General features: G+C 31.4%; 1 non-coding gene across 1 annotated transcript; it reads right to left on the bottom strand.

The window, feature by feature from the left end:
* Nucleotides 1-16383: 16383 nt before the first annotated feature.
* Nucleotides 16384-16461, bottom strand: Trnat-cgu (transfer RNA threonine (anticodon CGU)). Its single transcript has one exon. It is a non-coding gene; the product is annotated as a tRNA-Thr (tRNA).
* Nucleotides 16462-16853: the final 392 nt, after the last annotated feature.

Below are 16853 nucleotides of genomic sequence, written 5' to 3'. Positions count from 1 at the left end.
AACAATATGATCCAAGTGTTAAGACAATTAAAATGACATTTATGGAATATATAAATTTCTTACTTTTCTTTATGCAGATTCTCAGTGTTTTGTATTATATTCAGAAAAATTTATAAATATAAGAAATGCTGGCAAATTCAGTGAATGTTTTGTAACATATCTTATATGGATTAGTCTCTGAGTGTCCAGATTAATTAACTGATTACTGCATTGTCAAGTCTTTTTAGTGCTCTCTGTTGTGTCCTATCACTGACTTGTTCTTGGTTAAGATTTATCTTGGGAATTAAGAGCGAAGGCTGGAACACACTGAACAGAGTGTTCTATTTCTCTGTCAAATGATAGATGTTGCTCTTGCCCAGAATGACAATGCTCTGCACTGCTCCCAATAGGTAAATTGTTCCATTTGCTTGGCATAATAAGAATACTGGTTTATCTAATTCTGTCTACCAGGACCATGCTGTTCAATTCCTCTCTGCTAGCCAAATATACCAGAAGTCATAAATTTCTCATCAACAGGGAAAGTAAATGTGATCTCTTTTTTACATGTAAAAGCAGTGTTATTACCTTGCTATTATCGTTTCTGAGTTACCATATTTTCAAAATTCAAGATTAGAGAAAGATTGGTGGTAATCTTTTTGCTTTTATCAACTACTTAGTCTCAGCCGAAGAAACATACTGACAAAATAATTATGTACAATCAAAGGTACAGTGTGCAGAAAGCATTTAATGTTTATGTAACTACCACTTTGTTTCAAAATAAACCTTCATTTTGTTGACTCCTTTTCACACATTTCAAACGAAAAAAAGAAAACTCTTTTGGTTTTATGGAAGATACAATGACTGAAATATAATCAGCAATGCTACATATATGATCTTACGTTCTTCTTTATTACATTTCTTATTTTTTTTTTAAATGAACATGGATTGCTTTATATTTCTAAATTAGAAGCATGCCTAACAGGAGCAAGGTTTGGAGTGTTCAATTTCAAGTATTTTCTCTTTTGTTTACACATAGAGTAAAACCACATCCAACACTTACTAGCAAACTTACAAGGTGGCAAATGATGGCACAATGGTCCAGTTCAGTGTATTATGTTTTATTCTAAAATAAGTTTTACTGGAGCCCTCCTCATACACCTGCATATTGTCTATAGCTGTTTTGACCAAAAAAAAAAAAAAAAAAGGCAGAACTGAGTTTTGTTTACAATAGAGAATTTATAGCACTTTTTGGCTGTAATGCATCACTGTGCCTAGTGTCATGCAAGGTGTCTCATGGTCAAGTTCAACATCAATGTCCTGCAGGACCTCTCCCTTCTCAGTGTAGAAAGTATGAAATGTAATATTTGGAGGAAAATAATTTAAACAGTAGCCTGAATCCTGAAAGACTTGGTCATTTTATTTCAAATACCCTTTAATCACCAGGAACACTGGAAGTCTCACTGAGGAAATGTAAGGTTGCTCCAAGGCTCAGTTTTAGAAACAGATTGGAAACAATCAATTCTAATTGTAACCTGAGTAGTAATAATTTTGCAATCCTAAATACCGCATGAGATGGCTGTCTTTATGACCATATGAAGCATGTCTGTACTTCCTAAATTGTCAATCCAGACCAGATAGAGTTCAAAATAGACTATCGAGGTACTTATTTGATTGTTTCTTAGCCCTTTGCACTTCCTTGCATCTATCACATCTGAGTTCTCTTTTTCTCAATTCTCACATCTCATTGGGCCAGTTGCTTTTTTTGGAAAATTTGTAGTAAGCTCTAGGGACATATTTATTCATGGGTTCTAATTTCTCAACACTATTACTTCCTCTGTTACTACAGATCAGTATTATTTCTCAAAGATATCACTGTCTTCAGAACTGAATATGGTTAATTATGTGAAGTAATAATCTTCAATTTGTGCCATGACATTCTAATTATAATACGCACTCATTGTTTAATTTCTATTCTAATTTTTATTGTTATGAAATGAGATTTGAGTCAAGAAAAATTTCTGTCCTCAAAATGATGATAAAACCCTAAGTCAAATTCTATTTAAGATAAAATTTACTGAGCATGAACTCTTTCCCTGATAGGGAAATCCTCCTGTCAAAAATATAACATTCTCTACTACCAAACAAATGTGAGAGCTCTGGGTTCCAAATTTGGACATAAATTAGATTAAATTCAGTAACTTCATGTATGGTGGATAAGATATTCACTATATCAATAACAGCTCAATTTTTATAATCATAGTTATTTGTTAATTTTGTTAATATTTGATTAGCTAAATAATAAATTCAGTATTATTTGGTTTTCAATTGGAATAATATTATTTTGTTAGAATATACAAATTCATGAACTAGTTCAGAAATATAAAATTAAAGGTAGAACAAAATGATCCAATATGTTCATAAAAACAAAACATATGAAGTAAAAATTTTAAAAGTATATTTCCATTTGGGTATAAAACATTTGTCATTGAATGATGAGGTGTATTCGCACTTGAGCAGAATGGCTTTCATTTGCTATGACAGCCCTCTGGCAATGTATTGCCTAAAAGTTTCAGAAATTTCATGTTTTTGAGTGACAAAACAATTTCTGTTGGAATCTCTGGTTGGTTGACAGGAAATATGACCTTACAAATGTTAAATAGAAAATCCCAAAAAGGAGAGCTGTCTTTCTTTGTTGATGAATCCTCTGAGGAAAATTGTGCTATTGTATAAAGAACCAATTTATTTAGTCAAGAAACTGGGACATCTTTGACAAACTTTCCATCTGACCCCATTATGATTACATTTTTGCAATGGGTAGGGAAGTTTTCTTTATCCCTGTATCTACTGAACTAATTCACGAAGGGAAAAATTACAAGGAGAAAATAATCATAAGTAACTATGAATAAATACTTAAACATTTTTTCAGGAAAATAAGGAAATATAATAGGAGACTCCAAAATTACAAGTTCTTTACACATATTTGAATTAAATTTTATTATTGTTTAGGAAAATATTCCCTTAAACATTTTTAAATTTAGTTAAAATACTTTTTCATTTAAGTTATTTCCTTTTTACCTAACACATTATTGAATATTTATGTTTGGAAATAAATGTGTGGACTCTTAACCTACTAGAAAGAAATTTAAATAAACTGTCAGTCAAGTCCAGGATTAGATTTCTGTAAGCTTTATATAATTCAAGTTCTGATAAGAAGTCACTGGAATAAGTGGGAAACAACATTCATCATGTGAGTTTACACAGAGGTTGATAATCCCTGACCCTGCCCTGTACTAAAGGAACAGTCAAATTTCTTGCAGTTAGTGGGGTAAGTGAGCACTGTGTACTTTAACTGCTTGAGGGAGAAATCAAGTCTAGTGAAAAACAAAGAAGTTTTGGGCAAAGGAATATTAAGTAGCATGCAACATTCTATAGGACTGTAAAAGCAGTTTTACTTGGTAAATACAATGCTGTTTTTTAGGTAAATTGGAACCTTTAACTTGAAAATATTTATTGCATGTTGGCCTTTCATTGGTGTTTTAAGATGTGCATTTGCATACATTAAAAAAGGAAAATAAATATTCTATCATACTACTGTATCAGAGTTCCCCAGGGAAACTGAGCCAATAAGGTATTTGTGTGTGTGTGTGTGTGTGTGTGTGTCTATGTGTATGTGTCTGTGTGTGACTCACATAAATATGGAAACTGAAAAGTTCCAAGATATGCAAAAACTGATAGGTAGCTCTAACACAGTGCAAAAGCCTGAGAAGTGGCAGAGTCCAGGGGATGAGTTCTGATCTAAAAGTTAGCAGACTTGAAACCTGAGAAACTGATGTTTCAGCCCCAATTTGAAGAAAAGATAAAACAGCAGGTCAGCTCCAATGTCAGACAGAAGCTCCCTGCTACTCCTCAGTTTTTTTGTCCTTTGTCCCTAACCCCACACACACATATTAGAAAGGGCAATTTGCTTTAATTGATCTACCAATTCAAACGTTAATATCATCCAGAAGCATCCTCATACACACTCAGAATAATGTTTGACCAAACCTCTGGGCATTTTATGGCCCAGGCAGGTCCACACCTACAATTCATCATCACCCTTCCATCCCTTGTAAGCCTAGAGTTGATATGCCACTCTTTACACCATATGTATTTATTTGTGTCATACTGGGGATCAAAACCAGGGTTTTACACAATGCAAGACAAGTACTGCATCACTGAGCTGCATCCTCAGCCCCATCCTTATAATATATTTGATATCCAAAGACAAGTGCGTAATTCAAGTCCACCATGATATAACTATTCTGCTTAAAACTTCAAACTCACTAACCTTTTCCAGAAGTGAGAGTAAAATACTTGAATAATATACTCTTTTTCCTTATAGCTTATAACATAAGTGAAATGTAAAATTAGCAATACTTAATACTACATAAGGTCTTTTTCTCTCCCAGTCATAGATACATACGGCATACTAAGAAAAAAAGAAAGAAAAGAAAAATACACTGCTAAACTCACAAACAAGCACACACATTTATAGCAAAATCAGAATCTATAACAAATAAATTTTCTTTTTTTCTAATTAGTCAGGTGAATATTGGTGGTATTTACAACTACCCAGGATTTTGGACATTTGGGGTTTACCACTCAATTTATTTCAATTATAGCAACACCTTAACTTTAAAATCACCCTTTGAATAATTTTAAATATTAGAATGCAATAACAATAACATTTCTGATATAGTACATGATATAGATATCTATGTTTTAATAAAGGGCTATTTTAAAGATAAAAGAAAAGAAAATATGACTTTGAAAATCACAGTATAAAAGTATTAAGTGACCGACATTATCAGAAAAACCATGATGACCAATCATAATTTACAATATAGAAAGCATGTTAACTTGAAAATCACTAGAGGCCTAGCATGTGAAGCATTCACTGACATCAACTTGTCTAAAAATTGAATGTGTTTATACAAACTGCCTATAAAGACTGTCATAACTCACAGATATGTGAAAGAGCTACAATCATTCCTTTGATCTATGCAGAAATTTCTTCTGTCCTTAGGCAAATGGTAAGGAAAGAATAAATGGATTCCTTCAAAAGCATTTTCTAATTAGCTTCTGTGGCAGCAAAGACAATTTTAGCCAAGGCATTGCATATACATTGGTTTGAAAAAGGAAACTGATTATTACCATGCAATACAGAGCCCCATTTCTCTCATTTTCAATAACAGGATTTTAAGGGTTTTAAGAAGTGAAGATAATCAAACTCAAGGGGTGGGAGCTTTATTTCAATTAGAAATTTAAATGGCTTTGAAGTCACATGAAATGATGAAGTCTATATTCTACTTTTTCAGAGAGAATCCTACCATCTTCTATTTTTAATGTAGGAATAATATTACATCATTATAAATCTTCCATTGAAATATTCTCTTTTTTATAACAAAATTTGATTATCTAAATACATGGTTTTACATTTCCTATATGATGTTACATTCAATATTTCATTTTTTAAATATACGACAGCAGAATGTATTACAATTCTTAAGACACATATAGAGCACAATTTTTCATGTCTTTGTATAAAGTATGTTCATGCCAACTCATGTCTTTTTACATGTACTTGTTTTTTTTGCATTTCAATTCTTATTACACATATATACCATAATTTTTCATATCTCTGTATATAAAGTAGGTTGAACCCAATTCATGTCTTCATACATGTACTTTGGATAATGATGTCCATCAGATTCCCCCATCCTTGCTAATCCCCTGCCCCCTCATTTTCCCTCCCTCCCCTCTTTCTTATCTAGAGTTCATCTATTTGTCCCAATATTTTTAATATCAGACATGGAATAAAAGGCATAAACTAAATACAAGACCTGTGTGTATGGACCACGTACTGCAGTGACCACAGAAAGAGAGACAAGCAAGACTATAAAAAATAAAAGAAAATTTTTACATTAATGTGAATATTATCAAATCTGTGAAAAAAATATATTGACTACTATAAAAAATTTAAGTTACTTATAATTTTGAATATCTTACCTTTCATGAATACTTTCCTTTATATTATATAACCCAGTGCCTTAACATATATGCACTTCTCAACAGATATTAACTATATAAACTGACAATTACCTTGACATAATCCATTCTGATCAAACTTATGGAAAAAAAATAACATACATTATGTAGTTTCTTTAAATGCTTGTTAATATTATAAGCAAGTTTTTCATGAAGGAAAGAATGTTTTTAATTTAATAATGCTATTTCACCAAAAGCACACTGTCATACTATTTCATTTTCTAACTGGATTACTTATTACTGATGCATTATATGCTATCTTCCCTTTCTTTAGAATTTGATTATCATAGGTTTGAATATTGTGAAATTGATTAATTATAGAATAAAAGGAAAAATAAGCACTTTTAAATATGGATATCTTTTTAAGCATAGGATTTAAAGTTTAGATCTAAAGTTAAAATATATGCAACTATTTTTATTAATAAGTATACATTTATAATTAATCTAATACTCAATTTTTTTCTAAATTATAAAGTTATACCTTAAATTAGTAAGATTGTTTTATTTTACTATATATATGCTAATTTATGTTGAGACTTTCATCTTTGAAAACTAGTTTCTTTAAGATATCTGGATATTAACCAGGTGCAGTGGTGCATGCCTGTAATCTCAGCAACTCAGGAGGCTGAGGCAGGAGGATTGTGAGTTCAAAGCCAGTCTCAGCAGATTAGCGAGGCAATTAGCAACTCAGTGAGACCTTGTCTATAAATAAAATATTTTAAAAAAGGACTGGGGACCATGCTCAGTTATTAAGCACCCCTGGGTTCAATTCCAGTACCAAAAAAAAAAAAAAGATTTCTGGATATTAGACAAGGATCAAGATATGTCTCAAAGCTTCTTAATGTTACTCAGTTGACATACCTAAAGATGAAAGAGGAAGAATTTGGCTCCTTGATTAAAACAGTAGCTGAATTCACTTACTGAAAAAACCTGCAATTTCATAGAAAGTATATGAAAGTATGGACTTTCCTAGTCCTTTCCCAGAGCAACTTAACACTTATTTATATAAGGTAAAAGAAAATTTCACATATCTTTAAGGGTGTTCATAAAAAATTCTGATATCAGAGTTATAAATACATGAGAACACATAAAGTACATAATTTCTTTTATTGTTTAAATGTCTTTAAAGCATAGGTAGGAGTTTTAAGCCCAAATAATGCAATGCACTCTGGGATCTATTATATGTAAACTATTGAAATGCGTAACACCAATGTTACAAATCACTGGTGTAAGTTTCTTATTCCAGAAGTAAAGTACTACTTATTTGAAGGAAGATTATAGAATGTTTAAGATGTTTTTATTGATGAAATTTTCAAATGACTTCCAAATTTTCCAAATTTCCTTCTTTTTTTGTATAGTCATTATTGATGAATATTATAGAACATCATTCTCTTGAATAAATTATATTATATAGAAAAATTATGGGATACTCACTCCAGTTATTTATTACACTATATACAACTCTTTTACAGGAGAGTGTAATAAGATTCATCTACAGGTTAAGAAGCTTTCACATGCACAGGTATTTGAGTGTGGCATCTCATTGCTAGGATCAACCACCGATCAGTCAACGAGGAAAGCAACAAGAAACCATAAGAGACCATACTTAACTCTTGGAACTGAATTTTGTCAGCAACCTGAATAAGCTTGTAAGAGGATTCCACACCTATATTCCCACTAGAGAAGAAAAGTGTGTGTGTGTGTGTGTGTGTGTGTGTGTGTGTAACCTACCTCCTCAGTTAAGGATACACTCTGTGGGAAACAAATCACTCCTGGAGATGCCAGTGAGTTCCTTTCTGCTTTCTTCTATTTCCTCCAATCCTGTTCTATCCCTTTTTTTCTTCTTTTTAATTTTTTTTTTTTCTTTTTATTCTTGCTCTTTGGCTAAGTGCTTGTCACTGAAGAATCTAATTAGCTTGGAGTTTTTAATGATCGTTCCCTTTATTTGGCCATTTTTCTTACATCAGACAAACACAAAATATTGATTTCACTTCTGTTGGGATAGCAAGTACTTAGAAAATGCCTGTTCTTCTTTAAATTTTTCCTCTTCTGCCATGATGACAGCATTCTTTCACCTCTTTCCAAGATAAAGATAGTAGGTAAAGGTTTCCAAGGTCCACTTTACTCATTTCATGTCTTCTGTATTGCTGTAGAGATTGGAGCCGTGTAAAGGTGCACTGAGCTGAGCTTTTCATATTCTTGAAAACATTTGCTAGCTATCAGCTTTCTGATTTGATCCTCACTGTTATTTCATATATATTTTTTTCCTTTTGGTCTATCTCTCTCTCTCTCTCTCTCTCTCTTTTTAATACCATTAACTTTTATCAGGAACAATTTTTTGGCTCTGAATTTACTACACCATCTCAGATTGTCAGCACATGTATCTTGATCTTTCCATTGTTATACATGTAGGTGTTACAATTTCCAAATTTGAATAATTTTGCATTCTAATTTTATTTACTTCTGATACATTTTACTGAGTTTATCAAATTATAATTCTTATTTAAAATATTTCATAAAATATATTTGTTATCTTAACATTTCCCATACTAGATTTTAAGTTTGACAAATGAATCAGTGTTTAAATTTCATTTAAAGTTCTAATCACTTATTTGAAATCAGCTTAAAAGTAGTGCAATAAACTTTAAAGGAAAAACATGAACTATGGAAAAAGTTTTATCATGATTTAATAGGAAAATTTTCCAATCATTAGGAACTTATGTTTTGTAAATTTCTATGTCTTATACTGGTATCAAATTTTTCTTTGAATCAAGAAGAGCTGACATTATCCCAATTTAAGTCTTGATCTAAGATCAATGTCAGAAAGCAAATGCAAAATAGCAAAGTTCAAATGTTAAGTCATTCAATTTGGAGATTAAAGGAAAGTATTACTTGCTTATGCTTTTTAATGTTTCAGAACTTTTATTTGTTTATTCTTATGTGGTGCTAAGGATTGAACCCAGTGCTTCACATGTGTTAAGTAAGTTCTTTGCCATTGAGCTAAAGCCTCAGCCCATGTTTCAGAATTTCTAAAACCTCTTTAATTTGTGAGACTTGTAGTAGAAGATATATACCCATAGATTACATGAAGGCTACATAAGTATGGATGAAGTTAAACAAAGAAGGGAGTATACTGTTGGGGAAAACAGCCTGTCTTTCAGCAGAAAAGGAGCCAAATGCCGTGCCTTACATTTATAAAAAAGCAAATTATTATCATTTGATATATATCAATTCAACTGTTACCACACACCAAGGAAGTGATATCGCATACTCCCCCAAATTAGCAAGAACCTGAAATTTAAAGGGTTCATTAGCTGGTACCAGTCAAACAGCTACTTCGATTGCAATAGAATTTGGGTAGGGTCTAGATGCTAAAACTGAAAATGTGTATTCTTATTTTGACTGAAATAGAGCCTTCTTGCCTTTCCATAAGAAAAGAGAGCGATATATATACATTTATGGAAGATAAAAAAATATATAACTATTAAATATAAAATGATCACAATTCACACAGTTATTAGTGATGAATGTCTGTGCTTTTTTTTCTAATATATCCTTTTACTTTTTTTGCTCTGAAACATGAGTTAGAATTAGCTTATTCTGACCTCCTATCATCAGGCATGCTAAAGAAAAATTTAGATATTTGAAAGTTTACAAAAGGTTAATTGAAAAATAAAATTATAATAATTGTCCATTTGATTAGCCTTAAGCAATTTAAGATTGAAAGCAATTATACAAGCTATAGAACTGAAATATAGTGTAAGCTTTGAAGTATGTACTGACATAATTATGTGGAAAATCACATTTTTCTTCTATGCAATGCAAAGAAAGAACTGGATAGAATTGCCTTAAAAGTAATGATTTTTCTTCAGCAAAATAATACCTTAAGGGTTAAAGAATCAGGAGAAAATCAGCTAATAACCTGCAAGCATAGGTATCAAGCTAAGATTTTAATGCCATTTCATTGACTTAAATGTGAAATGACACTCTACCAAGTGAACAAAATTAGAGGAAGAGACAAAGATAGAATGAAACATAGTACACATGGATTTTTTTTTCAGCTTCGTATATATAGACATGATTTCTAAAAATGACCAAATTTACATTAAAGCTTTACTGGTAGAAAGTCGTATAATGGTAAAACATACTTATAAAATCATGTAAGGAATGCAATATCTAACTTGTATAAAAAGAACTAGAAAAATACAATAAAATATCGCACTTATACTGAGAAAACTTGACCCCCCAAAAAACTATATAAAAAACACAATTCATATATTTTTACCACTTTAAATGAGGAAAGACAAAGAAAAGATTAATTTGTATTCCAACTTTTAGTACTATTTAAAGATATTAGCTCTATTTGAATGAGAAAACACCACTAAACATCTCCAAATTTCTGTAGTTTGCCTCACTAGAAAATGATGGTATACTTGTAAGATGCAAAAATGACATTCTAATATGTACACATTATCAGTACACACTAAGTTTATTTCATTGATTTTTTTAACATTTTTTTCCTGTTGCTAAAAACACAATGCCTGAAGCAAGCTATTTTATCAACAAAAGAGTTTTAATAGCTCACAATTTGGGGGCTTTAAGAGCATGGTACTGGCATTGGCACAAGTTCCATGAGGGTCCTCTTGACTGTTTCACATCATAACAAAACGGCCTAAAAGAGATCACATCTTGAATCAAACACCAGAGAGACACTGGGATCTCACGGGGCCTTTCTTTAGACACACCCCTATTGACCTAACAACTTCCCTCTAAACCCCCCAAACTTCTTTAAGTTCCTACCCACCCCATAATACCACTACCCTCAGATCCAAGCCTTTATACATGAAACTTTGGGGAATATCTTGAAGCCCTACCCAAATCATAGTAATATTTTAAATTTTACTTGCTAATATTAAATCACTTGTACTCATTTATCATCATTACCCACATGGGTAACTATGCCACCACCTTCATCTGCCCAAATGAGAAGCAGGATAACGCTCACCTTCCTTGGAGCCTACATTGTGTTTTAATTATATCCCTGGATTAATATGACTACATTTGACTTTAAAAGTTTTAGGCCTCTAATAAACAGTTTGCGAACTTTCTCATATCACTATTATTTGCTTTATTTTTATCTGTATTCTAATGATAAAAATGCTCAATATATGAGAATTTCCACGAATATGTATTAGAATAAATACATTTATAGCAATATCTTAATAATATACTAAACTGTGTTTAGTCATACTATTCAATATTATGACTTTTTATGTGTAATGGTTCAGGAAACCAATGTTTTTATTATAATTAAAGGTTTTACCTGTGAAAAGAAAAGCAACATATGAACAAACTAATTCTCTGTCTCTCTTTCATATACACATGCACAATGCACACAAATATACACTCATGAGCTTCTCCCAATGCACATATTTTTCCTAAATTAATCACTAGTCAGAGTCCTCCAATGATGCAAAAAAAATAGGATATATACATACACACACACACATATGTATATAATGTGTATGTGTTTATATATCTATGTAAATAATAAGGTCTAGATACATATGATGGGATTCATAAACAATGAATAAGTATGTGGAATTATATTTCTATAGTATATATAGTTGTTTATAAGTGTAAACAGTAGGAAGTATTTTTGTGAAGAATATGATACATATACACTAAAGTATATACATATATGAAGTTATAAAAACTCACACAGCCACATATACACATATATACACATACACATATGCCGCAATCCGGCTGCAGCAAAATAACCGGGGGTGACGAGCAACTTGTGTACATTGATACAGCAGGAGTGGGAGCAGTTTATTGTAGGACCGGAGGGGTATATATACATTACACACAGCTTATCTTAATTAACATAAACTAGATACAGCAGTCAACCAATAAGGAATCTCCACACTTAATGGCTCCCTGGCGTTACTTCATCAACCACTCCCTCTGGCAAAATGCCAGGCGCCATCTTGACTTGTTTACAGACTCTAACACACATATATACAGATGGTTCCCCATTTGCAAGAGTTTGACTTAAAACTTTACACATTTATGATGGTGAAATAGTGATAAACAGTCAAAAGAAACCAGATGTCAAATTTTGAATTTTGATTCTTTCCTGGGGCTAATACATGCACTATGATTCTCTCTTATGATGCTGGACAGCACCAAGATATTCAGATATCAGAAAGCCAGACGATCAAAAGAGCAATCAGCCAATACATACACTGTGTTGTAAGCTATTTGAGGTATTGAAATATATCATACCCTGTTTTTATTTTTATTTTGCAGTCCTAAGTCAATTGAAATTATGTATTTTGGCTATTTGTTGAAAGTGAGATCAACTTCTACCGTATGATCACTATATAGTCGGAAATCACAGTAAAGGTACATTTCCTTTTTTCTAGTACAATGCCTCAAAAATGTTAAGCAAAAGTATTTGTAATAAATAAGTTAGCTTCCTTCTGAAAACAATTTATGATAATTTTATGCCACTAATCTTGATCTTAAACCTGTCTGTTTGCATTTTTGTTTTTTCATTACCTAGTATAGTTCTAGCCTGGTGCCTCTTTTACATATGCTTCACCCTTTATTCATGTCCTTTACCTAATGGGATGTAGTTAGGGAAATATGTGTATCTAATAATCTTTACTTAAAAATTAAATTTATTTTACTTTCTGTGCCTTCTTAACTCTAACCAATTCATTGAATATACCTTTTATGGCTCTGTAGAGCCATAACAGTGCTAGAATGTAATATAGATGTTTAACAAGTACTTACCAGCTAAAAACAATTACTATTTATGCTTGCTTTCTTCCAAATTAAGTAATTTTCACACTTAGCAAAGATTTTACTCATAATAATACTAGCATTCTTGGATTTGCTTAACTATTTTAACTGTCAATGAAATACTACCCTTTTATAACTGTCCCATTTAATTGAGGGTTATCAATTCTTATAAAGTGTTTATGTCTCAATAATTGCTTTGAGAATTAATAAATTATTCATACACAAAAGCATCTCCTACTAGCCTAGTTTTCTACTTTCAATAAACCTTTCACAAATCAATCTACAAAATAACCTAGATATATCACCTAGATAAGTGTACTCAAAAATAATACTCCATTAATTTTATAGTGGTCAGAGATAACTGAAGACAAAGAATTCAAAATCCCTAATTTTGACATAACTTATTCATGTAGTTTTACACAATTGTCCATTTAATTTGTCCTCCTGATATAACAAACTCATTTTTCTAAACCACAAATGCTGTTTTTGAATGCAACATCCACATATTTTAAAAAAATTATGCCCTCCTCATGATGTAAAGATACAAAATGAGAATATTTTATTGCTACTTCTAGTCTTACTCAGATACTACAAGCATGGCATGATTATTTTGCAGTCTTTTTTATTTTGGCTTGGCTGATAAGTGATTTTACTTCTACCAAAGATTTTTTATCATAATTTCCATATTAAAATTCAAGAGCTCACATTTGTTAAGAAAGGTAAAACTTTCACCTATTACCAAACATAAACCTAGATGATAAGTGATATAGGAGGTGTGTTTTATGATTTTAAATAGGTGGTTATAAATTTGCTAACACTTGCTTAGCTCTCTGGCACTCCCAAGGATTCTATATACACAAGTGTCCCAAAGGCAACCTATAAGTTAAATGAACTACCAATTCGATCCCTGATGTAAAGAACATTTCTTTTCATTGACCTGATTAAGTTTTTTAAATGTCCTACCTATCACGCTAAATACCATTTTTAATGGAAATTTACAGGTAAATATTTTAACTACAAAATGTTTACAGAAATAAGGCATTTTAAATGATAATCTTCTATGAGATGACAAAATATATTTGAAAATATAATTGACTTGTTTTCACACACACATAGACACACACACAAACACACACATACACACAATATGTAAAGAGCTTTCCTTGACAACCATCCAATTCACTTTCACATTTTCATTTTATGAGATAAAATGAGAAATCATAGGTTAAACTTAATAAATCTAGAATAGTCCAAAGAACATAAAAATAAATGTCTTGATGTCTTTAGCATATCCAGACAGAGAAAAAGTTAACATTTTACTTTTCAAACCCTTTTATGAAATAATATTCAACTCAAGCAATAATCTTTGTGTTCATAATACAAAATTTATCTGTATCATTTGTATTAAATATTTACTAATGAGATATAAAAAATGAAAACTTTCATAAATATAATAGAAATGAAAACCTTATTTTTGTATACACGGTTCTGCAATAGTGTAAATCTGTTCTTCTAAAATATTGTGTCAAATCTGTTGAAAGCTGAAGCCTCAAAGGAATTTCTTTGACAGGAGAGACAAAAGTCGACCAGAAAATGTCCATTTGTTTGCTGGGTGATGATCGTCTGTCTTTTTCTTGATATCACCTCTTCTGTCACACATCCTTTCATCACCCTTCCTTTTGACAAAGAAATAAAGCAGATAGCAGTAAAATAGATTTTTATATCACTGTGAAAATGTATATCCATTTCAACAAAATGTATATGTAAGTGATGAAAATATGCAAGAAGTTCATTCTCTCAAAATCTGCTACAAATATTTGAATATAGTTAGTTCACTAAATAAATTCTCCATTAAAATAATCTAATTTGAAACATGATTATACAATCCATTTTGTATATGTTCAGACTTCTGAGTAATTAAGACATTTCATCTAATATTGTGCTAATAAAATAAATGCTAAAATATAAAAATATTTGCTAATCTTAACAGTCTGGCTATATTATACTTTGTTTAAAGTGTTGAAGCTTTGATTCTGAAAAACTATGTTCCTCATATTATCTAGTACATAGTTCCTTCAAGAAGTTCTCATTAATCAAATTGCATTATATCTTGATGTGAACTTCCAAAAATGACATTTCTAGTTTAAACATATCTTAAAAATATAAAAATGTTAATATTATAAAGACACAAGAACTTAATTCAAGTCTAGATTTCTTTGAACAAATACTGTATTATTTTCTTTCCTAATAAAAGAAACACATTTATTATGTCTAATTATTTTACAGTGTTATTTATCAAGGCAGTAGAACTTAATTTTGCCCACAGAAATTCATAAAAGATAATTTTGCCATAATCACCAATAAGCTTCTGTTATTGTTTGTGTATGAGATGTCCCCAAAAGCTCCAGTGCTGATATGGAATTATTCAGAGGGGAAATGAATAGATTATGAAAGCTGTAACCTAATCAGTGCATCCTGATTTGAGTGTACTCTGTGGTAACTTTAGGCCGGTGGGGAGTGGCTGGAGGAGGTGTGTAACAATGGGGGTTCCCTAGAATAATTAATCTTCCCTATGGCCTCTTGCCCTGTGTCTTTCTGCTGCTTGGCTGCCATTAGCAACACAGTGCTCCTCCACTGCTCCCTTCCAGGATGTTCTGCTTCAACTTAGGCCCAGAACAGTGAAATCAGACAATCATGGACCGAACCTCTGAAACTTTGGGCCAAAATAAAATTTCCCTCCTCTAAGTTGTTCTTGTCAGGAATTGTGGTCATGGTGAAAAGTTAACTGACATATCCTTGTATCCTAACTGATCTCAGACTGCATCTACTACCAATTGCAACAATATTTAATAGTGATGGTCATTTTCTTTCCTTTTGAGGGCCAAACTTCCCTTTGTTTCCAGAGCATTGCAGCCTCTGTGATGACTTCCTGATTTGTGAGCTGTTCATTCTCAGTGTCCTTTACTGATCTAATTCCCTTTGTCATATCTGTAGATGTTAGCATGGTTCCTAGTTGTACTCCGTCTTCTTTGCTCTCTGAAGTACTGTTTAGGTAGCCTCATATGTTCTGAAGACTTTAGTTACTATCTATAAAATCTGTAAAGAGATAAATGTAAATTTCAACTGTTTCTCAGACTTTGTCTCAGTGACTCGAGCACATTAATTCAAGAGTCTTTCAATGATCTCAAATTAATATGTCCTAAGTACGTTAATTTTACATGTCCAGAGTTGTTCTCAAAATCACTCTCATTCTGACCCCTTTCTAGTGTTTTCTGTTTCAGAAAATGTATCGAAACTTATAAAGTTCAATAAAATTTAAAGATGTCATTTATCCTTGATGCTTTTCTTTTTCCTCTTTTGACCATATGTCCAATTATATGCAAAATAACTTTATATCTCCCTCCTAACTATCCATTGAAATGATTTATTTTTATTAATACTGTCAGCCCTCTAATGCAAATCAGAACATCCCCTTAAATTTCTAATTTATTTATTTATTCATTTTTATGGTACTGGGGATTGAACCCAGGGCCTTGTGCATACGAGGCAAACAAACACTCTACCAACTGAGCTATATCCCTAGCCCTCCTTAAATTTCTAATGTAATAAACCTTATTAACTCTTCATTATCTTACTTAGCTACACTCTAGTCTGTCTTCATAATTGAGGTAAAATTTTAAAACTTTTATCTGTTTTGCCTCATTGTCAATTAGCATTTTATTTGGAAAAAAAAGAGAACAAAACCAAACTAAAAAACTTTTAAATATACAAAACTAACAAATGCAAAGCCAATATTTTTGAAATAAATAAAAATGTCATTAATTATCCCCCACATATATCACAAACTTTGTCTCATGTATTTTTTCCCACTAATAGTAATGGTCTGTTTCTTTAAATATGCTATATTTTGGAAGTTTTATTCTTACTTTTGAAATCCTCTCTTTTTCTATTCAACTGTTATTATCATTCATAAT

This window comes from Marmota flaviventris, chromosome 4 (assembly GCF_047511675.1).
Source record: "Marmota flaviventris isolate mMarFla1 chromosome 4, mMarFla1.hap1, whole genome shotgun sequence".
NCBI classification, from domain to species: domain Eukaryota; kingdom Metazoa; phylum Chordata; class Mammalia; order Rodentia; family Sciuridae; genus Marmota; species Marmota flaviventris.
The sequence above is the reverse complement of the archived record's forward strand: the minus strand, read 5'-3'. Positions and strand labels throughout refer to the sequence as shown.